The following is a 26,480-nucleotide window of genomic DNA, read 5'->3' as shown; positions in this document are numbered from 1 at the left end:
TGTAACTGAACCAATCTTTCCTTTAAGAGGTAGAGCTTATATTCCTCTACATGAATCTGGGCTGCCTATGACTTGTTTTGGCCAGTGGAATGCTGCCAAAGTGATGGTGACCAACTTCTAGCCGTGAAAGGAAAATAAACCTTGGGGCCCCAAGATCACTAAGCTAGGCCGGGCTCGGTGGCTCACGCCTGTTATCCCAGCACTTTGGGAAGCTGAGGCAGGCGGATCACCTGAGGTCAGGAGTTCCAGACCAGCCTGGCCAACATCACAAAACCCCATCTCTACTAAAAAATATGAAAATTAGCCAGGAGTGGTGGCAGGTGCCTGTACCCCCAGCTACTCGGGAGGCTGAGGCAGGGAAAATTGCTTGAACCCTGGAGTTGGAGGTTGTAGTGAGCTGAGATCCCACCACTGCACTCCAGCCTGGGCAACAGAGAGAGACTCTGTCCCCCCTCCCAAAAAAAGTTACTAAGCTAAAGAGAAAAGTCAAGCTGGGAACTGCTTAGGGCAAACCTGTCTCCCATTCTATTCAGTCACCCCTTTGCTCACTGAGATAAATGTATATCTGATTGCCTCATTTGGAGAGGCTAATCAGGAACTCAAAAGAATGCAACTATTTGTCTCTTAACTACCTATGACCTGGAAGCCCCTTCCCCGCTTTTAGTTGTCTCACCTTCACCTGGAGTTGTCCCACCTTTCCTGATTGAACCAATGTACATCTTACACATATTGATTGATGTCTCTTGTCTCTCTAAAATGTATGAAACCAAGCTGTGTCCCTACCACCTTAGGCACGTGTTGTCAGGACCTCCTGAGGCTGTGTCACAGGCTTGTGTCCTCAACCTTGGCAAAATAAACTTTCTGAATTAACTGAGACCTCAGATTTTTGGGGTGCATATAGTCTTAGGCCTTGAGAGGTCTCTCGTAGTTTCCATATTTTTGCCCTCTTGGATGCTGGCACCAAGCAAGCCTTGGCTATCCTGCTTAAAGGGCCATTTGGAGAGGGGCTCTGGAGGGTAAGGGGGCCACATGAAGGAAAACAATGTTCCCCTGCTGACACCCAGCACCAACTGCCAGGCACATTCGTGAGGCCTTCCTGGATGTTCCGCCCAGCTGGCCCTCCAGCTGCAGGTAGCCACACAAATGAGCCCAGGTTAAACCAGACAGGAAGTCCCCATGCAACTCACAGGGTCATGAGCAATAATGACTTGTGGTGGTTTAAAGCTTCTAATCTTAGGGTGCAGTAGGTAACTGAAATAGCCCACAAGGGCTGAGCCGGTGGAGGGTGCATTTCCCACCTGCTGAAGCTTCTCAATTCCCAAGATCCAATCCGGATAAGACTCCTGTTCTCAGTGTCCTTGATGGAAATGGCAGTGAACTTTTTGCGTATTGGACCATCTCAGGGCAATCCCAAAGATCGGAAATTATTTTCTTTCTTAGAATCTTCCACACAGCATTGAGCCTTAGGAATTTCTAAGAAGGATCTGGAATGAAAAAAATCTTTTGAAAAGGTATTTATATAGCTTCACTTCATCAAGATTCATGGTGGGTGTTAGACTGAGTGCTGGTGATAAGCCAAACAGTGTTTTTCCAGGACTCATCTGGCCTCAAGGTTGGCAGGATCAGAGTGGCCTCCCAGGATCTATCACATCCTCAGAAGAGTTGTTTCAACTGGCATGTACCCAGATCTCTTTGAGCTAGTATGATACTCCCTTGAGTCAAAGGCTACCACATCACATCTCCTTTAAGTCCCCCAAGTACGACCCCAGAAGCACTGACAAAATAGTGCTATTCCTGAAGATTTCAGGAGGACATAAATGAAGAGATTAAACTGCAAGGTACCAAAACTTCCATCTTTGCTAAAGACCCTCATCCAGGGCGCTGTGGTTCACACCTGTAATCCCAGCACTTTGGGAGGCCAAGGCGGGCAGATCACCTGAGGTCGGGAGTTCAAGACCAGCTTGACCAACATGGAGAAACCCCGTCCCTATGAAAAATACACAGTAAGCCGGGCATGGTGGCACATGCCTGTAATCCCAGCTACTAGGGAGGCTGAGGCAGGAGAATCGCTTGAACCTGGGAGGCGTAGTTTGCGGTGAGCTGAGATCATGCCGTTGCACTCCCGCTGGGCAACAAGAGCAAAACTCCATCTCAAAAACAAACAAACAAAAAACTCTTATCCAATGATCATGCCACTCTATCCGGCCATGTAATTTCTCCTCCTGGCTTTCTGTAGCAACAGCCTTCTGAGGAACCTCACTCTGCCTTTCAAAACCCCTTCAACTTGTACCCTTCATCAACAAAGTATTTAGCTCAACATGTATGCCTCTGGGGAACTCATCCACATGCCGTTTAAGGATATTTCCAGCAACATCATCTTCACTACCCCAGGACAGCATTTTAGAGTGGATTACGTGCCTGCTGGATGTGTTGTACTTAAGCGAGTTAGAGAAAACGCTACACTTTGAGACGAATTAAGAGTCTGTTTATTTAGCCGGCGCCTAAGAAATGGCTAACGTTTAAAGTTCTCTCGGCCTCGAAGAAGGGGCTAGATTTTCTTTTATACTTTGGTTTAGAAAGGGGAGGGGGGTCTAGTTAAAACAATTTTACAGAAGTAGACAAAAAAGTTAAAAGGATGTATTGTTACAGTAAAGTAAACAGTTCTAGGTCTAGAGGCTTTAAGACTCTTACAAGGTGATAGACGTGGGGCTTTGGGCGTTATCAATCAGACGAATTCCTGGGAACTGCGGATATTGCTCGCCACAGTATCTTATCAGTTAATTGCATTCTTCGATGTGCTGGGAGTCAGCTTGCACAAGTTAAGTCCTTGAGGAACGGGCTACCAGTGAAAGAGCCAAGATGGAGTCTATCTGGCTCTCTTAGCTAAGGGAGAGTCAATTCAGGTGGAAACAAGGCTAGGTCATTAAAAGAAAGGGAGAGTCTAAGGACAGGGTTAATAAAAACAAGGTTGGGCATTACATTCCTCACTTGTGTTTTTGGGGAATCAAATCATTGATTCTTCATTTATAACAAGGGGTTATATTGAGTCTTCAGATACATAAGTTTGACAGAAGCTATGCGTTGTTTTACAAAATTAAGACACTAATTTAATATACAAGGCCCAAAAATTAGACTTAATAGTAGGATGGGGAGGGGGTCTGGCTAACTTAGTAATTAGAGTAGTTAACTATGGGTTCCAGTTGAACATGCTTTGATACTAGGAGATGTTATTTTCTTGTTCTTGTTGGCGCTTGTCTAGATTTTCTTGCACATTTTGGAGTGTATGTTTTATGACTAAGAATGGTAGAGGAACAGTTAAATCAACTTTTTCAGGGTATTTCTGGAACATAGGATTACTTAGTTCAGTTAAAGGCCTGATTGGCTTGGGTGGACTTTATGAGACTAGGGTTTTTTGGACAGTGAACATAGACTTAACATTAAATCCTGGGATATAAAATCTTAATTTCATGACATGCCATGATACTATTGAGTTGAATTAAGGTCATGGACAGTTACAGTAAGAGGATTACAATTTTTTCTAATACATAATTTAGGATGAGCAGCAGGACTTATGGAAACAGTTGAAGATCTGGTTGATCTTTTAGAGTAGGTGGCTAAAGTTACACATGTCTAACCAGGGCAGAAAAACTGATGAGCATCTTGACAGCTAGCGTCAGGGTGATTTCTAGGACAGAGGTAAAAGTCAATATTTTGGAGACTTTTTTCTGCACTTTTGGAGCTTCTACATTTAGTTTGGCTCTTGGAGTGTCTGAATCTTGCTGCAAGGCCAACACTTCCTGCTCCTGGGACTGGCAGATTGTGTTGCTTTTCGTGGGTACGGGCTGGCTTTGGGAACAGTACACATAAATCAGCTGCAAAGGAGACTTCCTTGGAGGTACTGGCCTTCTAAGTGGTGTTTGCAAATACACATCCTGTCATGAAAGAGGTGAGGAGAAAGGAGTAGGAAGGCACAGAGGACGTAACTGGCAAAAACAAATAAGTGAGGTAGATAAAAAGAATGAATCTAATGGCTTCACCTGACTTAGGCACAGTTTTAAGGGGCCTGACTTAGGCCTGGGGACTTATGTTTTTAGCTGGGCTCTGTTGGCCTTTTTGACGTGGGAGTGATTAAGCAGGAATGCCGTCTACTTTCAGAGCAGTTGGAGTCGTGAAGTCTTTTCTAAGCAGGAGTGAGTCTTTCTTTTTGGAACTTTTAAACAAACACTAGGTCTCCTAGCTGGAACGAATGGTAGGACTTTGTCAGGTCAGGAATTGGATTGGGATGGGCTCCTCGAATAAGTGGCAGGATGATCTCTTGTACCTGTTGGAGAGACTATAGGTACTCTAATAAATTAATTTGTGATATTTCTGCTAATTTGACATCTCTTAGCTTAGGCAAGATAGGCGGCGCCTTCTTATACATGATTTCAAAGGGTGAGAACTTAGCCTGGTAAGGGGTGCACTTTACTTTAAGTAGGGCTAAAGGAAGGAGACTTACTTAATTTACACTGGTTTTTAAGATCAATATTGTAAGAGTGTTTTTAATGTGTGGTTCATGCGTTCTACTTGCCTGGAGCTCTGAGGTTGATAGGCACCATGGAGTTTCTATTGAATGTTTAACGCCTTACTGACTGACTGAGCTATAGGTGAGGTGAAGGCTGCTCTATTATCAGACTTTATGGCAGCAGGCAGCCTATATTGAGGGATGATTTCATTGAGTAAAAACTTAACTACTGTGTTGGTGGTTTCGTTTTCGGTAGCAAATGCCTTAGTCTATCTGGAGAAGTTGTCTACTAGTACTAGAAGGTATTTGTCCTTAGCCTGGTGTGGTTTGACTTCTGTAAAGTCAATTTCTTACTTTTTTCTTGGCGAGTTTTTTCAGAGACAGTGGCCTGGGCTGGGTTTAGGACTTTGTTTGGCATTTCCGTGGGCGCAGGTTGTGCACTGGAGAGCTGCTCAATCTGTTAGGCTTTGAAGACGCGGGATCTTAAAATGGCTCCGGAGGAGCTGAGGTAGCTTTGCTCCTTTTAAGTGGGTGGTAGACTGTAGGTGACTGATTAAAGTTTCTTTAAGAGTTCAGGGTGTGAAGATTCTAGAGTCAGGAAGAATCTACTAACTTTCCTGATTTGTATTGGCTCTGAGATCTGAAGCCAGTTTTTTGCTGTTGTTGAGTATACGGGATTGTCAGGCAGACCTGGCTGTGTAAAGGAGACTGTGGGCAGCAAGTTTAGAGGCGTGACTGAAAGTCGCGCTGCGACCTGAGCTGCTGAATCAGCTTTCTGGTTACTATGGGCAACGGCCGTGTTTTCTTTTTGATGTCCTTTGCAGTGGATCACAGCTAGCTGCTGAGGTGAGTAGCCTGCTTTCCTGGTAGATGGCTTTATGTACATGCACAGTAGCAAAGGCGTACTTGCTGTCAGTGTAAATGTTAATACGTTTATTCTTACTTTATCAGAGAGCCTGAGTGAGGGCGATCAATTCAGCCTTTTGTGCTGAGGTGTTCGCTGGTAAAGCTTGAGCTTACAACACATCTGTCTCCATGGTAACAACTGCACTGGCTTTTCCTACTTCCTGCTTGAGGAAGCTGCTACTTCTGTGAACACGGCGGCATCTGCCTTTTCTAGGGGCACAGCTTGAAGATCAGATCGGCCAGTTTCGATAGTTTCTAACAGTTCTTGACAGTCATGAGCAGGAATAGTGCAGTCTGAGTCAGGAAGTAGTGTAGCTGGATTGAAACAGTTTGTGGGAGAGAAAGTCAAACGAGGCTGATCTAACAGTAAACTTCGATACTGTAAGATGCGAGCATTTGACATCTATTTGCCAGAAGCACTTCGTAGTAAGGTCTTTACGGCTTGAAGGGCTGTAAGGGTTAAATTTTGGCTTACAGTTAACTTACCATCTTCTTGGACTAGGCTTGCTGTAGCCGCTATGGCTCGCAGACAACTTGGCCATCTAGAGGCCACAGGATCTAGCCTCTTAGATAAATAGGCCACTGGGCATCTTTAGGGTCTTAGAGTCTGAGTAAGCACGTCTTTAGCAACTCCTTGGCTTTTATGGAGATATTAGGGAGGGCTAAAGCAGGGGCTTCAATTAATGCTAAATTAATGGGCTATTTCATTCTGTACTTCTTGGATAGCTGCCACTAAGATTTTTGTTTGTCTTTTGAATGCTTTATCAGCGACCTTTTCAGCTGCCTGTGTTGCTTGTTTTTGTTTTTTAACCTTGTGATTGTCAAAAGCTTTTTGGGCTATTTCTAAAAGCTGACGGATATTTATTCTAGCAAATTTTCTAGTTTTTGGAGTTTCTTTTTAATATCCGGGGCTGCCTGAGCCACAAATGCTAAATTAAGAGCACAGCTATTTTCTAGAGCTGCCGGGTCAAAAGGGGTGTAAATCCGATAAGCCTCCTGGAGGCGCTCTAAAAACGTTCTTGGTGACTTATCCGGCCTTTGGACAACTTCGGTCGTCTTAGACAATTTATGAGTTTCTGAGCGGCTCTTTTAATACTTGCGAGGAGATACCGGTGAAAATCGTCTGAAGCTCTCTTTCTACTTGAGGAATTTGGGTCCTGGTTAGGCCAGGTAGACGGAAAGACCTCCTCAAGGAGGTCTCTAGCTTCTTCTTCCGGTCTATTGGCTGATGTGAGGAAGTACTTTTTGGCTTCTTTTCGGATACGTTCTTTCTTTTCAGAGGTGAAAAGGGTTAAAAGGAGCTGTTGGCAATCATCTTAGGTGGGCGGGTGTGTCCGGAGTACGGACTCTATCAGAGAGGTCAAAGCCTGGGGCTTTTCAAAGAAGGGAGGATTATGGGTTTTCTAATTATATAAGACAGAAGAAGAAAAAGGGTCATAAACTAAGAAGGGTGCTGAGCGCTCGTCACCTGGAGGGACTTGTGCCTCTCTCAGTGGTAGTAGAGGGGCTACTTCTTCCTGCCGCAGTCGCGATTGAGAAGCAATGGGTGGCGAGCCTACAGGGGACGTCCCCGAGGAGACATGGGATAACATTAAGGGAGCAGGCTGGTTGTAAGGCGGTGGGACTGGGTGAGGGAGACTCTGTTCTTCAGAGGGAGGCAGTACGGGGGAAGCCGAACCGGCTGAGGGTCGAGGCAAAAACGCGGTCTGGCTTAGGCAGAACTTGGAGGTAGAATTATGAATGGCGCATGAGCGGAGCCATGGAGGGGGCTCCTGACTAAACTTAGCTATTGATCAATGTAGGGAAACTGATCAGGGTAGCTAGGATTTTTAGTAACAACCTGCCACACAGCTTGAACAATTGTGAGGTTCAATGACCCTTCAGGCAGCCACTTGACTTTACACTTTGGCCATTTTATTTTGCAGAGTGTCTGGAGCTTGCCTTTTTTAAGGCGGTCTTTATAATCCTCTGAGAAACTGAGAGGAAAATTCTGCATCACACATTGGAGAGGGCTTTAAATTTTACAAGGCTGGGAGGAAGTGTTTCTTATTTTTTTTGAAGGCAATTTAATAAGATTTGAGCATAGATATTAAACTTAGCATGGACAGAGAAACTTATTTATTGGGGGACTGGAGTAGTGAAAGAACAGAATCAACATGACTAGAAAGAGCAGAAAAACTATAACAGCTAATACTACTTGCTACACTACTGTAGCTTTAATATTGAGGGAGGAGGACTAGAGACAGCCTGAGATCTTCTGGGTCAGTTTGATCTAGGCGTTCTTCTTCTTCTTCTAGATCTGTACCTTAAATACTTTTGGTGTCTTTATGACTTAAAGGCAAATAGCTTAAACGTAGCTTTTTCTTTTAAGGGTTTAAGGAGTGAGAGCAAAGCCAAGTCCTGGAGACGCTGAACTTCTTGTCACACTGGAAAATGAGATGAGCGGGGTAGGGGGCAGGAACGAGGCGGAAAAGGACTACTCAGATCATTTTCAAGATGGGAGAGCAACCACAGAGTAACAGAGTAAGAATCTAAGCGAAGTAAAGCAGTATGGGCTTACGTTTCTTACACAGTGTTCTACTTAAGGGCACAGGAAAAGTTACAGAATGACAAAAGAGGTGAGCAAGGAAATCTGCAGGGTGGCTGTTTTGAACTTACTACTGGTTTACTTTAGAGGAGGTCTAATCACTTGGACGTGGGGTACGACAATCTAAATACTTACAACTTTCCTGGTGCTAGAAATCTTAATCAGGCAAATGTTTTTCACTTGTTCTTGTAACAACACTTGACTTCCTTCTGGCAGAAAAGACAGGACTGTGGTGGCCAGCCTAAATGATTGATGAGAAATTTAACCTCCTGTGACAAGAAATCAGCACTAAGGACTTTGAAGAAGTTTTTACTTAGACGTCTTGGGCAATATCACCCTCTTGACATGAAAACTTTCACAACTACTAACAAGACAATAGACACTGAACAGAACAAGCAACATAAACAAACAATTGACTTTAGGGCATGTAAACAGTTATGACAGTTTGTCCCTTTTTTTAGACAGACAAGGGGAGGGGGTCCTGTGATGGGATCAGTCAGATGCCTGCCTGGCCGCTCCCGCTGAGGGGACTTGGGCTCCTCTTAGCATTGGCAGGCCGGTATAAACTTCCGCCTCCGATCGAGCTGTGCCTGATGCTGCCTTAAGCCTTATGAGGTCGCCACGGAACCGCAGGTGAGGGCCCACTTGAACTCCGTAGCTTTCGCCGTGGAGCTACAAACTGGAGGACAAGCGCAAACCCTTGTCTTCCCTCATTCATTCATTATTCACACAGAGTTTATAACAGTTTTTTTTTTTTTTCTTTCTTGGAGATTCTTCAAGAAACTTGAACAAGAGAAAGACTAGAGATAGGAAAAGAGAGAGAGAGAGTGACCAGCCTGCCAGAAACCAGGACTCAGTCCTCCAGCATCCTGGGATGTGGACTGAGTCAAGGGAGGGTCCCTGTCAGGGCCAGTTCCCTCCTAGACAGAGACTCAGAGGTGCCTAACACAAAACCAGGGCTCTACCTTCTAGCGTCCTAAAGAAACAGGCAGAGTCAAAAGAGGGACGCCCTCATCAGGGCCGCTTCCCTCTTACTAGAACTGAAGTCAGATCTGACCTACCTGACCTTGGGGTCAGAAGTTGAGGACTCAGAGGTGGAATTTTTGTGGGCACCCACACAGTAGTCGATCCGCTCTCCTTTGGAAGATGGTCACCTTTCGGGGACCTGAAAATTTTTTTCAGGTGGCGCCCCCGCTACAAGCCGGCCGTCCTTCCAGGGGAGCCCGCAGCAGGCCCGGAGCTAGCCCGGCTCTCGCCTGGTGGCGTTTCTCGCTCGGGCCTCCAAATGTTGTACTTGAGCGAGTTAGAGAAAATGCCACACTTTGAGGTGAATTAAGAGTCTGTTTCTTTAGCCGGCGGCCAAGAGACGGCTAATGCTTAAAGTTCTCTTGGCCCCGAAGAAGGGGCTAGATTTTCCTTTATACTTTAGTTTAGAAAGGGGAAGGGGGTCTAGCTAAAAGAATTTTACAGAAGTAAAGTAGGCAAAAAAGTTAAAAGGATAAATTATTACAGGAAAGTAAACAGTTCTAGGTCTAAGGGCTTTAAGACTATTACAAAGTGATAGACGCGGGGCTTTAGGCATTATCAATCGGACGAATTCCTGGGAACTGCGGATATTGCTCGCCACAGTATCTTATCAGTTAATTGCATTCTTAGATGTGCTAAGAGTCAGCTTGCACAAGTTAAGTCCTTGAGGGAAGGGGCTGCCGGTGAAAGAGGCAAGATAAAGTCTGTCTAGCTCTCTTAGCTAAAAGACAGTCAATTCAGGTAGAAACAAGGCTAAGTGATTAAAAGAAAAGGAAAGTCTAAGAACAAAGTTAATAAAAACAAAGTTAGGCATTACAGATGGGGTCATCCTTATATTCAGCACAGTGTTTGTCCTGAAACTTCAATGGAGTGCTCCTAGTTTGATAACTTGGACCATGCCAGATAAATTGAATTTCTCTTTCTTAACAACAGATGTTTGAATACAGCCCCGTGTCCCTCTCTGCTCCTTCCTGCCTTCCTCCTCTCCTCTTCCCTCCCTTCCTTTTCAAGAGCAGGGTTTGCAAACTTTTTCTTGAAAGCATCAGATAGTAAATATTTTAGAATTCATGGGCCATACAGTCTCCTGTAGTAGTTACTCAACTCTGCCACCCATAGCATGAAAGCAGCTGATATAGGTTGAATATGTGTCCCCGCCCAAATCTCATGTTACAATGTAATCAACAGTGTTAAAGGTGGGGCCTGGTGGGAAGAGATTGGATCATGGGGGTGGATTTCTCATGAATGATTTAGCATCATGCTTTTGGTCCTGTCCTTGCAATGGTGAGTGAGTTCTTGCAAGATCTGGTTGTTTACGAGTGTGTAACACCTCCCTCCTCACTCTCTTGCTCCCACTTCACCTTCGGCCATGATTGTAAGTTTCCTGAGGCCTCCACAGAAGCTCAGCAGATGTCATTGTCATGTTCCCTGAACAGCCTACACAACTGTGAGCCAAGTAAACCTCTTTTCTTTATACGTTACCCAGTGTCAGGTATTTCTTTATAGCATGAGAGAACAGCGTAATCCAGCAATCATAGACAATACGTAGCAAATGGGAATGGCTGTGTTTCAATAACACTTTATTGACAAAAACATGTGCAGGCAGGTCAGATTTGGCCCATGGGCCATAGTGTCCCAACCCCTTCTCTGGAATATTCTCTTCAGCCTGGATGGACATCTCTAGGTTTTTTTTTGTTTGTTTGTTTGTTTTTTTTTTTTTTTGAGACACATTCTCACTGTTGCCCAGGGTGGAGTGCAGTGGTGCAATCTTTGCTCACTGCAACCTCTGTCTCCTGGGTTCAAGCAATTCTCCTGCCTCAGCCTCCCAAGTAGCTGGGATTACAGGCGCCTACCATGACACCTGGCTAATTTTTGTATTTTTTAATAGAAATAGGGTTTTACCATGTTGGCCAGGCTGGTCTCAAACTCCTGACATCAGGTGATCCACCCACCTCAGCCTCCCAAAATGCTGAGATTACAGGAGCCCACCACCACACCTGGCTAATTTTTGTATTTTTAGTAGAGATGTGATTTCACTGTGTTGCCCAGGCTGGTCTCGAACTCCTGATGTCAAGTGATCCACCTGCCTCAGCCTCCCAAAGTGCTGGGATTACAGGTGTGAGCCACTGCAGCTGCCCTCTAGATTTTTTTTTTTTTTTTGACCATTGCTTATTTGGTTTGACTTTCATTTTCTTCCCCATTGTGGTAGCCATTTTCTGAATGCCTGTTAGTTTACCCGCCTCCCTCCTCTGTAGTCCCTAGAGTCAGATGAACTCCTCTGCAGGTGCAATGGTGTAACACTCTCTAGTGCTGAATTTCGAGCATGAGAAAAAGAGCAAGAGTGACCAGCACCCTTGGAAACTCTGGCCTACTGAGAATTTGGTGTCTTCTCTGCAAAGGTTGCAAACCTGTTAACCCACAAGCCAGAGAGAGAGACAAGCCAGAAGCATGATCTGTTAAGCTTGAGCTTAATATTTGATGCACAGAGATCACTGTGTTTTTTGATAAGAATTAGAGGGGAAGACATGGCCACAGAGAAAAATTTCTATCCCCAGGTGAGGATTCAGGAGATAAATCTGTGAACAGAACTTCCTGAGAACTGAGATGAGGGAAATCGCTAGTGTTAGAGGGGTGAAAAACTCAGTAATTAAGGCTACGACTGTGCTCTGATAGGTGAAAGGAGAAAATGAGACTGCCAGGCATGAATAATGAGAAATCTTTGATGGACTTAGCTGTGCAGAACAGATACTAAATGCATCCTCATTCTTCTCATAATCAAAAGTTTTTGCTTAAGCTGGATGGGAAAAAGAGAATCCCATTTCACTAAGTATAAAAGAGGGGATCTTAGAGAAGGTCTCAGAAGAAAGAGATGTGGGGGTTTGTTGAAACTCACCAGAGGCTGAACCCTCTCCAGCATAACACAGGGATTGGGAGGAGTGGGGTGGCATTAGGCCAGGTGCATGGCCCAGTGCTGCTCTCTCTGGACTTTTTGCTCTCTCTGGACTTGTTTGCTAGCTGAGCTCATCCATTTGCATAATCTTCGGTGCCATTTCTCAGCTGATGAGTCCTGAACTTTTGTCTGGAGACTAGACTTCTCCTTCAAACAGCAGTCTTAAACACGCAACTTCTTTCTTGTTTTTTCCACTTGTCAACTCATGAACCTCAACCTTGTTACATCCAAAGCCAAACTCATGGCTTGGAGTGGTAGGTGATGGCTGTAATCTCAGTGCTATGGGAGGCCGAGGTGGGAGGATTACTTGAGGCCAGGAGTTTGAAGCCAGCCTGGAAAACACAGTGGGACTCCCTATCTATCTACAAAAAAAAAAAAAAAAAAAAAAAATTAGCTAGGCATGGTGATGTGCATCTGTAGGATCTGTAATCCTGCTACTTGGGAGGCTGAGGCAGGAGGATCACTTGAGCCCAGGAGTTTGAGGCTGCAAAGAGCTATGATTGCACCAATGCACTCCAGCCTGGGTGACAGAGCCAGAGACCCCGTCTTAAAAAAAAAACCCAAAGCCAAACTCTCTTTTTCCTCCTCCTTCTCCATGGGCTCTGTCCGTGCCATCTCTGTTCTGTAAATGGCACCACCCCCTGCTGAGCTGCTCAAGCTGGTCATAACTCATGTGTTGTGCTAACTCTGCTTTTGCCCTCTTCTCCAGTCAGCAAGTTCCGTGATTCTAAACTTTATCCAACCTGTCCACTCTCTCTATCCTCATTGTTGTTATCTTTGCCTAGGACACAGCTATCCCAGCTGGGTTACAGCAGCAGCCTCCTAACTGGTCTTAACTTGTCCTCTGCACCTGCTCTCCATGCTCAGCAATCCATTTCCCACCTGGCAGCTTCAGTGATCTTAAGGTGTCCATTGAGTCTCATCTCTGCCTTTCCTGCCCATGGCACATAGAATAAAATTGAGACCCCGAGTCTTCTGCCTGTTCCTGCTGCCTCTCCAGCCCTCTCCTGTCTCCTCCCCTTGGCCTACTCTATTTCAGACACTCTGGCCTCCTTTGTTTCCTTGGACTTTCAAACCTTTCTCCACAACAGGGCCTTTGCCCTTGCTGCTTCAGCCTGGAATGATTTTCCTCTGCACCTCCCCAAATTAGACCATCCTTTAGGTCTCAGCTAAAATTGTGCTTCCACAGAGAGCTTTTTCCTGACCCCTTTATAAAGTGGACTTCCTTGCTCTTCTCCACCTTAACCTCTTATTATTTCTTGTTGTGGGAAGTCAGGGACCCCCAAATGGAGGGAGTGGCTGGACCCACAGCAGAGGAACATAAATTGTGAAGATTTCATGGACATTTATCAGTTCCCAAATAATGCTTTTATAATTTCTTATGCCTGTCTTTACTTTAATCTCTTAATCCTGTTATATTCATAAGCTGAGGATGTACATCACCTCAGGACCACTGTGAAAATTTTGTTAACTGTACAAATTGATTGTTTCAACAATATGAAATCAGTGCACCTTGAAAAAGAAGAGAATAACAGTGATTCTTAGGGAACAAGGGAAGACAATCATAAGGTCTGACTGCCTGCAGGGTTGGGCAATAAGAGCCATATGTTTCTTCTTGCAAAGAGTCTATAAACGGACATGCAAGTAGGAGAGATACCACTAAATTCTTCTCCTAGCAAGGAATATTAATATTAATACCCTGGGAACTGAATGCATTCCTGGGATGAGGTCAATAAATGGCCACTCTGGGAATGTCTGTCTTATGCTGTTGAGATAAGGACTGAGATACGCCCTGGTCTCCTGCAGTACCCAAAGGCTTACTAGGGTGGGGAAAAACTCCACCCTGGTAAATTTGTGGTCAGACTAGTTCTCTGCACTTGAACTCCATTTTCTATTGTTTAAGATGTTTATCAAGACAGTACGTGCACCGCTGAACATAGACCCTTATCAGTGGTTCTGCTTTTGGCTTTTGCTTTGTGATCTTTGCTGCACCCTTATTAGTAGTTCTGCTTTTGCCTTTGTCCTGTTCCCTCAGAAGCATGTGATCTTTGTTAGACCCTTAGTAGTAGTTCTGCTTTTTGCCCTTTGAAGCATGTGATCTTTGTACCTACTCCCTGTTCTTACACCCCTTCCCCTTTTGAAACCCTTAATAAAAACTTGCTGGTCTGAGACTCAGGGGGCATCATGGTCCTACCAATATGTAATGTCACCCCCAGTGGTTCAGCTGTAAAATGCCTCTCTTTGTACTGTCTCTTTATTTCTCAGCTGGCTGACATTTATGGAAAATAGAAAGAAACTATGTTGAAATATTGGGGGCAGGTCCCACCAATACCTCTTTCATGGATTTACTTATTTTTTGTTTGTCTCCCTCTGCATCCTAGAAACTCCTGGAGGGCAGAGTCATGCCTGCCATCTTCATCATTGCATTACCAGCACCCAGCACAGTGCCTGGCACAAAAGAATTTCTCAATAAATGAATCAGGATGAATGGACAAATACACAGATAGGCAGTTTGAACTACAGATGAGCTTAAATACTTTGTGCTTTTCTTAGTCAAACATGTGCAATTAAGCATAATGATATGACCACACCTGTGTGTCATATACCACACCTGTGTCTTGCCTGATGTTCTTTGCAGTCACTAAATGAAGTCAATTGTGCCTGTTTTCACAGTTCTGTTTTCAACCTAATGATCTGTTTCTTTTAACTTCTGACTGTTGGCTTTGTTTGGGTTTCTTAGCCTGACAAAGTGACAGATATTGGTATGTGCTCTTTTGTTTAAATGTCACGAACTTTAAAAATGCCTTTGCTTTTGGTAAGAAACCCTAGTTAAGACAGTCTAGTCGTCAGGATGATTTGGGTTCTGGTGCAGTAACAACAATCCCCAAATCTCAGTGGCTCCATGCAGTGACGTATTTGTTTGTTTGTTTTTTGAGAAAGGGTCTCACTCTGTCACCCAGACTAGAGTGCAGTGGCACAATCTCAGCTCACTGCAACCTCTGCCTCCCAGACTCAAGCGATTCTCCTGCTTCCTGAGTAGCTAGGATTACAGGCCCATGTCACTACTGTCTGCCTAATTTTTGTACTTTAGTAGAGACAGGATTTCACCATGTTAGCCAGGCTGGTCTTGAACACCTGACCTCAAATGATCCACTTGCCTTGGCCTCCCAAAGTGCTGGGATGACAGGCATGAGCCACCATGCCCGGCCACAGTGAGGCTTGTTCTTGGTCACGTTGAATGTCTAGGCTGTGTTAGGGCATTGTGGGGTGGTCTGTTCATTGTGTTCACTCAGGGATCCAGGCTGACAAAAGCCCCATCTCTGCATGTGTCCTTGATCACCACTTCAGGGGAAAGGTAATGTGGTGGATCACAGAGCCTCTAAACACTTCCACCTGAAGGTGACTCAAGTTGTTCCTGCTCATGGTTCATTGGAAAAAACGGATCACAGAGTCATGGACAACTTCTCTGTGCCTGGAAGGGGAACCAAAATATGAATAGCTACATTGATTTTCCCTAGCTATTACACAGAAGGCCTCATTTAAGCGCAGTTACTTATTTGTGTTTTGAAGCTAATTGTAGTCCATCAACCTTCAGAGAAGATACGTGCACTTCCAAGCTATTATTAAGCACAATTTTTTTTTTTTTTTTTTTTTTTTTGAGATAGAGTCTCACTCTGTTGCTCAGGCTGGAGTGCAGTGGCATGATCATGGATCACTGCAACTTCTGCCTCCCGGGTTCAAGTGATTTTCATGACTCAGTCTCCCAAAGTACTGGGATTACAGACACCCGCCACCACGACTGGCTAAGTTTTGTAGTTTTAGTAGAAATGGGGTTTCACCATGTTGGCCTGGCTGATCTGGAACTCCTGACCTCAGGTGATCCACATGCCTTGGCCTCCCAAAGTGCTGAGATGACAGGCGTGAGCTGCCGCGCCCAGCCTTGAGTATGATTTTTGATTTGGAAGGTCAGAGTTAGGGTTTTAGTCTGAGGACAGTATGATGTGAAGGTGAAAAGCAGAGCTTGGCTGTGAGTTTGCTGGGATTCCTGTGCTGCTTCTACAGCTCTTTGGCTGTGTGACTGTCACCTTTGGCAAGTTCCTTTACCTTTCTATGTGTTGGTTTTCTCATCAATAAAATGGAAAAAATAATCATAATCATAATATCTATTGGTGTTGGGATAGCCCAGTTGTTGACACATAAGGACTCAAAAATAGATTTAATTTTTGAGATGGAGTCTTGCTCTGTTGCTAGGCTGGAGTGCAGTGATGCAATCTCGGCTCACTGCAACCTCTGCCTCCTGGGTTCAAGCGATTCTCCTGCCTCAGCCTCCTGAGTAGCTGGGATTACAGACACCCGCCACCACTCCCAGCTAATTTTTGTATTTGTAGTAGAGATTGAGTTTCGCCATGTTGGCCAGGATGCTCTCGATCTCTTGACCTCATGATCCGCCCACCTCAGCCTCCCAAAGTGTTGGGATTACAGGCGTGAGCCACCGTGCCCAGCTCAAAAATACTGTTATTAATTTTGGGGGGTAGTTACTCTATTTTGTGAAAATCAGAGTTCAGTACCTTGTAACACTGGGTTGGGATCTATCCTTGAAGGAACAGGCTTCTAAAGAGAAAGGCATGGAGAGAGGGACAAAATTCCGTGGATGTTGTAATGACTTTAGGTATATGGACCTGGGGCTGAGTTCTAGCTGGGGCCACCAGGTAGCAAGGTGGATTTTGCTAAATTCTATCACTTTCCTGGGCCTCAGACTCACTTGTTACAAATGGGGTTAAAGCATCCCTCTTTCAGGGCTAAGATAAAGATGATTAAGTAAGAGGGAATGAAAGCAACTTCCATCAATGGTCAAAAGTATTCATTTAACTACTTCTATTTTTTTTTTTTGAGATGGAGTCTCTCTCTGTTGCCCAGGTTGGAGTGCAGTGCCATGGTCCCAGGTCACTGCAACCTCCACCTCCTGGGTTCAAGTGATTCTCCTGCCTCAGCCTCCTGAGTAGCTGGGACTACAGGTGCGTGCCACCACACCTGGCTAATTTTTGTATTTTTAGTAGAGACAGGGTTTCATCATGTTGGCCAGGATGGTGTCGATCTCTTGACCTCGTGATCCACTCTCCTTAGCCTCCCAAAGTGTTGGGATTACAGGCATGAGCCACCACGCCCGGCCCACTTAACTTGTATATTACTTTCCTGTTGGTGGATTTACCAGTGCAAACTGAGCAGCTTAAAACACCACCCAGTTATTATCTGTTTTCATGGACAGGGTTTAACTGGGTCTTCTATTCAGGGTCACAATACTGCAACCAGATTGTCAGCTGGAGCTGGGGTCTCATCAGGTGCTCAGGGTCCTCTTCCAAGCTTATTCAGTTTGTGGATTGAATTCAATTTCTTGCAACTGTTGAACGAAGGCCCTTAGCTCCTAGAGCTGCCACCTCCAAAAACAGCTCACAACATGGCCATTTGTGTCTCCTTGGAGGCTAAGGGTTGAATCTGTGAAACTTCACCTTTAAAAGGCTCACCTGATTAGGTCTGGCCCACCTAAGATCATCCTGCTTTGGATGAACTCAAAGTCAGCTGAGCAAATGTGCTTAACAAAGCAAGTGTGACCATAATCACATTTGCAAAATTCCTTCCCCTTGTCCAAATCACAAGCTCTGCACACACTCAAGAAGAAGAGGTGATATAGGGAGCAGATATAAGAGAGTGGGTCTCTTGGGGGCTGTCCTAGAATTCTGCCCATAACAACTTCCTTTCTCGAGGAACAGCAGGCCTGGGGAGAGATGATCACGGATGAGCCCAGCACACAGGTGGTGAGCGCCTGGTGCTGGGGTAGCATGCAGGAGGCTGCGAAGCAAGTATGAAAAGCCTTCTCTGGGCTGGGTGCAGTGGCTCATGCCTGTAATGCCACCACTTTGGGAGGCCGAGGTGGGTGGATCACAAGGTCAAGAGAGCGAGACTATCCTAGCCAACCAACATGGTGAAAACCCGTCTCTACTAAAAATACAAAAATTAGCTGGGTATGGTGGTGCACATCTCCAACAACCCAGCTCCCCAAGTGAGCAATTCCTGTCCCTTTTAAGGGCTCACAACTCTAAGGGGGTCTGTGTGAGAGGGTCATGATCGATTGATCAAGCAGGGAGTATGTGACTGGGGGCTGCATTCAGCAAACCCCGTCTCTACTAAAAATACCAAAATTCAGCAGAGTCTCAGGATACAAAATCAATGTGCAAAAATCACAAGCATTCTTATACACCAATAACAGACAGAGAGCCAAATCATGAGTGAACTCCCATTCACAATTGCTTCAAAGGGAATAAAATACCTAGGAATCCAACTTACAAGGGATGTGAAGTACCTCTTCAAGGAGAACTACAAACCACTGCTCAAGGAAATAAAAGAGTATACAAACAAATGGAAAAACATTCCATGCTCATGGGTAGGAAGAACTAATATCATGAAAATGGCCATACTGCCCAAGGTAATTTATAGATTCAATGCCATCCCCATCAAGCTACCAATGACTTTCTTCACAGAATTCGAAAAAACTACTTTAAAGTTCATATGGAACCAAAAAAGAGCCCACATTGCCAAGTCAATCCTAAGCCAAAAGAACAAAGCTGGAGGCATCACACTACCTGACTTCAAACTATACTACAAGGCTACAGTAACCAAAGCAGCATGGTACTGGTACCAAAACAGAGATATAGACCAATGGAACAGTACAGAGCCCTCAGAAATAATGCCACACATCTACAACTATCTGATCTTTGACAAACCTGACAAAAGCAAGAAATAGGGAAAGGATTCCCTATTTAATAAATGGTGCTGGGAAAACTGGCTACCCACATGGAGAAAGCTGAAACTGGATCCCTTCCTTACACCTTATACTAAAATTAATTCAAGATGGATTAAAGACTTATATGTTAGACCTAAAACCACAAAAACCCTGGAAGAAAACCCAGGCAATACCATTCAGGACATAAGCACGGGCAAGGACTTCATGTCTAAAACACCAAAAGCAATGGCAACAAAAGCCAAAATTGACAAATGGGATCTAATTAAACTAAAGAGCTTCTGCACAGCAAAAGAAACTACCATCAGAGTGAACAGGCAACCTACAGAATGGCAGAAAATTTTTGCAATCTATTCATCTGACAAAGGGATCTATGACTTTCTTATAACCAAGAGAATATGGCAGAGGTGATGGGATGTAGTGATTATGTTAGATAGGACGTTAAGTTATCTTGCTAGGAGGCTGTCTGTCTTGCTGGCTTTGAAGATGTGAGCTGCCATGTCATGAGTGGCCAGATGGAGAGGCCCATATGGCAAGAAGCTGAGGGCAGCAAGAAACTGGGGCCCTGTGTCCAACAGCCTGCAAGGAACTGAATGCTGCCAACAATCAGATGAGATGGGAAGCAGATCAATCACCAGTCAAGCCTCCAGATGAGTACCGAACCCTGGCTGACACTATGGCTGCAGCCTTGCACTGAACCCAGCTGAGTCACTCCTGGATTCCTGACCCACAGAAACTGTGCAGTGATAACTGTGTGCTGTCTCAAGTCACAAAGTTTGCAGTAATATTGTTGCACAGCAATAGATAACTAATATAAAAACTGTCTTACATAATGTACATTACTGAGGGAAATGTAGAACATGGATTTGAGCTCTGATTTCAGAGTTGTGGTCTCAGTCTCCCCAGGGAGACCTGTCCTGGGAGACAGTTATGCCAGGCCGTGATGCTGTGATGATTGTTCTCTTCCTACCCAGAAGCTTTCAATAGGCATGTCAAGCATGTGACCCCAGCTACATATACCAAATGTATTTCTGACAAATGCCAGGACATCGTGAGCTTTCTTGTTTTAATGAGAGCTCCATAAAGGAAGGAGCATCTCCGTGTTTTTTTTATTTTTATTTTTTAAGAGTTTCACTCTGTCACCCAGGCTGGAGTGTAATGGTGCAATCTCGGCTCACTGCAGTCTGTGCCTCCTGGGCTCAAGGGCTTCTCCAGCTTCAGCCTCCTGAGTACCTGGGATCAAAGGAGTGCATCTCCACACCCAGGTAATTTTGTATTTTTGGTAGAGACGGGGTTTTGTCATGTTGGACAGGCAGATCTTGAACTCCTGGCCTCAAGTGATCTGCCTACCTCGGCCTCCCAAAGTGCTGGGATTACAGGCGTGAGCCACTGCACCTGGCCTGTCTTTTTTATGCTATGTCCCCGTGAAACAGCCCTGTGGTCAGCACCCAAAGGGGTCCAAATGTGAAAGGAAAGGGCAAACACAAGGGAAACATAGGGGTGTTCAGAAATAGTTCCCAGGTCACTGCCTGTTTCAATATGTACAGTCCTCGGCCCCACCCACAAGATTCTGATTTGGCAGGTCAGAGTTGGAGATGGGGAGCTACCTGGTTACCAGGGATCCCAGTGCATTCTGAGACAGCTGGTTGTTAGACTGCATTGTAAAAATTACCCCCCAAAGACGTGAAGGGAAATTAAAAGTCAAAGGCAGGCTAGAAAACAACACAAGTAAAACATGAATAAGTTCATTCCAGAAGGAGATTCTCAACCACAGCTCCACGTCAGAATCAGCTGGGGAGATTTTAAAACCCCAGTGCCCAGGCTCTGCAACCCAGATCAATTATTACAGAATCTCTTGGGGATGAAACATGGGCATCAGTATTTTGTGTGTGTGTGTGTGTTTCTTTCTTTTTCTTTTTTTTTTTTTAGATGGAATCTTGTTCTGTCACCCAAGTTGGAGTGCAGTGGTGCGATCTCAGCTCACTGCAACCTCTGCCTCCTGAGTTCAACCCATTTTCCTACCTCAGCCTTCTGAGTAGCTGGGATTACCGGCGTGCACCGCCATGACTAGCTAATTTTTGTATTTTTAACAGAGATAGGGTTTCACCATGTTGGCAAGGCAGGTCTTGAACTCCCAGCCTCTCGTGATCCACCCGCCTTGGCCTCCCAAAGTGCTGGGATTACAGGCATGAACCATTGCTCCTAGCAGTATTTTTTAATGAGACAAAATTCACATAACATACCAGTCCCTGTGTGAAACCGTACACTTCAGTATCATTAAATACATTCACAATGTTAAGCAATCATCATCTCTGTCTAGTTCTAAAACATTTTCATTAACACCCCCTGCCCCCACAAAAAAAACCCTGTGTCCATCGAGCACTCTCAATCCCCTCCCCTTTCCCCCAGCTCCTGGCAGTCACTTACCTGCTTTCTGCCTCTACAGATTTGCCTATTCTGGACCTTTGACATAAATGGAATCATGTAATATATATAATAACCAAAAGGTAGCAACAACCAAGCTGGCCATTTGGTTGATGAATGAATAAACAAAATGTGCTGTATCCATACAGTGGAAGTATTGGTGAGTACTACATGTGGATGGACCTTGGAAACATCATGCTAAGTGAGAGAGAGCCTTGGTATTGTCTCATCTCCCCAGAAAATTCCAAGGTGCAGCCAAGGTTGAGACCCACTGACAAGCAATGGATATGGTTGGGTACAGATGAAATAAGGCAGCCAGGGGCAGGAGGGACGTCTCATTGAAGATGACTATTTGTGGATGCCTAGCAGGGGTGGGGATGAGGTATGATAACAGCAACCCCAATCTCAACACAGCGTGACCGATTTTATCTTCAGCCAGCTGATACACCTCATGGGGTTTGGACACAGGACAACTCTGCCTCCCAGATTCAAGCGATAACTCCTGCCTCAGCCTCCTAAGTAGCTGGGATTACAGGCATGTACCACCACGCCTGACTATTGTATGTTTAGTAGAAACGAGGTCTCGTCATGTTGCGCAGTTTGGTCTCGAACTTCTGGCCTCAAATGATCCAACCACCTCAGCCTCCCAAAGTACTGGGATTACAGGCATGAGCCACAGTGCCCAGCCTCCAAATTCTATTTGAAGTTTGACTTTCCACCTCCAGGAAATCCAAACCTTTGCCCAAGTCACAGTGGGACACCTTGGCTTTAATTTGAGAGAAACGTGCTTTTAAAAACAACTCCAGGCCAGTCGCAGTGGCTCACGTCTATAATCCTAGCATTTTGGGAGGCCGAGGCGGACAGATCACGAGGTCAGGAGATCAAGACCATCCTGGCTAACATGGTGAAACCCCGTCTCTACTAAAAATACAAAAAATTAGCCGGGCATGGTGGTACATGCCTGTAAGCCCAGCTACTCGGGAGGCTGAGGCAGGAGAATCGCTTGAACCAGGAAGTCAGAGGTTGCAGTGAGTCGAGATGGTGCCACTGCACTCCAGCCTGGTGACAGAGACAGATTCCGTCTCAAAATAAATAAACAAATAAAACCCTCCAATATGAACACCAAACTAGAATCACTCCATCGACTTCCCTCCGCCAAGCAGGGGGAGTGATGTTGATGGTGCATGAGTGTCTATTTGCATTGAGTCTTAATGGAAAATAAGGTTGTGTCACTCAAAGGAAAAACATCACAGCCCAGACTGGAGCTGTGGATGAATAACGTGGCTGAGTGTTGGTACAGGCTTTCCACAGCAATATTAAAACTGAAAACATCAGCAATGAACCTCCCAGCCACATTTCTGCCAAATGATTTGGGGGAAAACAACAGAGGCACTCCTCAACTTTTCCTTCGCTGCACAAAGTGGGTTTGGCTGGAAATGCCAAATGTGCTTGTTGCTGGGATCTTTCAAATGAAAGCAAGCTGGGAGTCAAACTCCTGCAGCCGCAGGCCAGAAATGGGTTGAGACCAAACTATTATAGTAACACTGGTGCACATCTAAACAGATTTAACTCCCTCCCAGCAATCCAGATTAATTTAATATGCTTTCTTAACAGCATTCCGCATTTCTCATTAAAGCAAATGAACGTCCATCCCTCTCCGATAAATTAGGGCAAAAAAATTCATATGTTTAGGGCATAGGGAAGGAGGAGTTGTTGGCTGTTAAAAAAAGAACAAAAGTACCGCAAATGGCGTTTCAAAGTCTAGACATCTTCATCATCAACACAAACATTCCTCTTCACAAAGGGACCTCAAGTAACCTTAGGCTGGAGGGCCTACCTGCGTATGTTTTTCTTCTCATTCTTTCTTACCTTCCCTCCAGCCCACCCAACCCACATTCAGTGACCAAGTCACGTCGGTTTTACCTCCTAAATCTTTCTCATATCCTTCACTGCTCAGCCACTCTCCTGACACCACCATAAACCAAGCCACCATCACCTCCAGCTGTTTGACTGCAAATGCCTCCTCACTGGCCTCTGTTTTCCCCTGGCCCTGTGACAATCTGCCCTCCTCACAGGGACCAAAGCAATCACTTCAGAAGGTGCATCCAAAGAGATCACTCACTTTCAATGGCTCCCACTGCTCTGTGGGTTAACAATGATAAAAGCTAGGCCGGGCGCAGGGCATCACGCCTGTAATCCCAGCACTTTGGGAGGCCGAGGCGGGTGGATCACGACGTTAGGAGATCCAGACCATTCTCACTAACACGGTGAAACCTCGTCTCTACTAAAAATATAAAAAAATTAGCTGGGCATGGTGGCGGGTGCCTGTAGTCCCAGCTACTCGGGAGGCTGAAGCAGGAGAATGGCGTGAACGCGGGAGGCGGAGGTTGCAGTGAGCCAAGATCACACCACTCCACTCCAGCCTGGGCGTCAAGAGTGAAACTCCATCACACACACACACAAAAAAGCCCCTTAAATCTGCTCTATGCCTATCAACCTCAGGGACTTCACTATGCTGTTCCTCACCCTGAAATGCTGTTCCTCACCCTGAAATGCTGTTCCTCATTTCTCCACCTAGTGAACTCCTCCCACCCCCTAGGCCTCTCCTTAAGTGTCATCTCTTCAAGGAAGATTTTACTTTTTTAATATAACTATTACAATATAATTCAGGTACCGTATGATTTGCCCATTTAAAGTGAACAAATCAATGGTTTCAGTGCATTCACAGAGCTCAGCAACCACCATCATGATCAATTTTAAAACATTTTCATCACCCCAAAAAGAAACCCCGTATCCATTAGCAGGTATGTGCCATTTCCTCCTCCCACTAAGCCCTGACAATCTACTTTTTTTGAGATAGAGTCTCTGTCACAGGCTGGAGTGCAGTGTCACAATCTTGGCTCAATGCAACCTCCACCTCCTGGGTTCAAGCAATTCTCCTGCCTCCCGAGTAGCTGGGATTACAGGCACGTGCCACCACGCCCATCTAATTTTGTATTTTTAGTAGAGACAGGGTTTCTGTCTTCATAGATTTGCGTGTTCTGGACATTTCATATAAATGAAATCTTATGTGACCTTTTGTGACTGGTTTCTTCCACTTAGCATAATACTCTCATGGTTCATCCGTGTTGTAGCACGTGTTACTACTTCATTCCTTTTGATGACTGAATAATAGTCCATTGCATGGTCAAACCATGTTCTATTTCTCTGCTCATCAGTAGACAAGCATTTGTGTTGTTCTCACTTTGGCACTGTTATGTATAATGCTGCTATGAGTATTTGTGTACAAGTTTCTGCACGGACACATATTTTCATTTCTTTCATAAACTGGAGTGGAAGTGCTGGGTCACAGAACTCTGTTTAAGCTTTTGAAGAAGTGCCAGACTGTGTAAGACAGAAAGCCTTTCCTCACCCTGTGAGACTGAGCTCCCTCTCTCCATTTATACGTTCTCTTTACGCCCTTGCTTCTCTTTCAGAGCAATGCACGTTGACCTGGGTCACCCTCAGCTTAAGGATCATAACTCCCCTAGACCCTCAGGGTCCACACTAAATGTGATGAAATATGATGCAAGCCACATATTTACTTTTTCATTTTGTAGTAACAACATTTTAAAAAGTAAAACAAAAGAAGTGAAGGTAATTGGAATAATATCACACATTTAAACAAATCTATCCAAAATACCAGGTCTACTTGTATAAAATATTTTAACTTTGACAAAATACTTTGCTTTCTGTTAATATTAAGGCTTCACAATCTAATGTGTATTTGACACTTCTCGCACATCTCAGCATGATGGCAGCACCCCATATGGGGGCCCTCCCATGATGCCAGTGATGGGCCCTCCTCCTCCTGGGATGATGCCAGTGGGACCTGCTCCTGGAATGAGGCTGCCCATGGGAGGCCACATGCCTGTGATGCCTGGGTGCCCAATGATGAGACCTCCTGCCCATCTCATGATGGTGCCCAGTCAGCCCAGAATGACTCAACCAGACAGATAAGGATAGATGGGAGGCCTCATTACATCAGTGTTGTTTTTTTGTTGTTATTGTTGTGGGTTTTTTTGTTTTGTTTTGTTTTTGAGACAGAGACTTCCTCTGCTGCCCAGGCTGGAGGGCAGTGACACGATCTCAGCTCACTGAAACCTCCACTTCCTGGGTTCAAGTGATTCCCCTGCCTCAGCCTCCTGAGTAGCTGGGACTACAGGCGTGCACACCATGCCCGGCTAATTTTATTTATTTTAGTAGAGACAGGGTTTCACCATGTTGGCCAGGATGGTCTCAATCTCTGACCTCGTGACTCGCTTGCCTCAGCCTCCCAAAGTGCTGGGATTACAGGCGTGAGCCACTGTGCCCGGCCTATATGAGTTTTATATTTGCCTGTTCCCTTCACCAGGAGATCATGCCCCTGTGATGCTGGCTTTTCTTAACTGCATAAGGAAGACTTACCCCCTTGCCCTATCAAAGAGAATAGTTTTGGAGGGGAGAAGTGGGACGAAAAAAGATGCAGTTTTCATTTGTATTGGGAAATGTGAAAATAAAATTGTCAACTCTTTTAGTTAAAAAAAAAAAAAAGAAAGAAAGAAAAGAAAAGGAAACAAGATGTGGGGCTGCCATATGCAATACCGTGGATTCCAAGGATCTTCTACTCTGGAGGCAAATATCATCTTTGCTGAAGCCAGACCAACCTGACACAAAGACCTTTTGGTTTTTTAATGTGACTGTGTTTTATTTTACAATGTGTAATTCACTTTAGAAGGCCAAAGTACCTGTCTGGGGAAGACTATTTAATTTCCTGCATCTATTTAGAATGTTGGCTGACGTTATTATGAAGGGAAACGCCTCTAACAAGTGAGTGCCCCCCCACAAAGACACAGCTCATGAGTTCACGGGGCAAAGGAATTGAACAGCAGCCTCCTAATAGCCGGCCTTCTTTGTGGTATGGAAATAATTATCAGCATGCAAAAGACTATATATATATTCAACAATTCTGACCCCCTACAAAATTCAAATCTACAACTGATTTGCTTCCTGGGCTCCTGAAAACAACTTTGTCAAAATTGTTCAGAAATAAAATCAGCCAATCGTTGCCCCTTGGGGACACAGGACAAAGCAAGTCAGCCATGACCAATGTGGAGTCGGCCGTACACAATTATATGCAGACCTGCAGGACATCGAGTCCCTGCTATGGTCCCTCCCCGTCAGGCCCCCCATTGCCTGGGCTGCAGCCAGAAGGATTCAGGCACTAGTGCATTCAACAAATACTTATTTAATTGTATTGGTGGTTGGAGGG

At 45.0% G+C, this 26,480-nt stretch overlaps 1 long non-coding RNA gene across 3 annotated transcripts in view; it reads left to right on the top strand.

Annotated features, from left to right (window-relative positions):
- The window catches only part of LOC107974188 (uncharacterized), a 79,840-nt gene that overhangs the window by 39,239 nt on the left and 14,121 nt on the right, over positions 1 to 26,480 (top strand). For 2 of the 3 annotated variants that reach the window (XR_008547432.2, XR_010156457.1), the window contains exon 4: positions 21,213 to 21,350. The exons of the other annotated variant lie outside the window; for it this stretch is intronic. This is a non-coding gene — a long non-coding RNA (uncharacterized LOC107974188). The remainder of the gene's footprint in view (positions 1 to 21,212; positions 21,351 to 26,480) is intronic. 3 annotated transcript variants of the gene reach the window in all.

This window comes from Pan troglodytes, chromosome 3, assembly GCF_028858775.2.
Source record: "Pan troglodytes isolate AG18354 chromosome 3, NHGRI_mPanTro3-v2.0_pri, whole genome shotgun sequence".
Classification (NCBI taxonomy): domain Eukaryota; kingdom Metazoa; phylum Chordata; class Mammalia; order Primates; family Hominidae; genus Pan; species Pan troglodytes.
The sequence above is the reverse complement of the archived record's forward strand: the minus strand, read 5'-3'. Positions and strand labels throughout refer to the sequence as shown.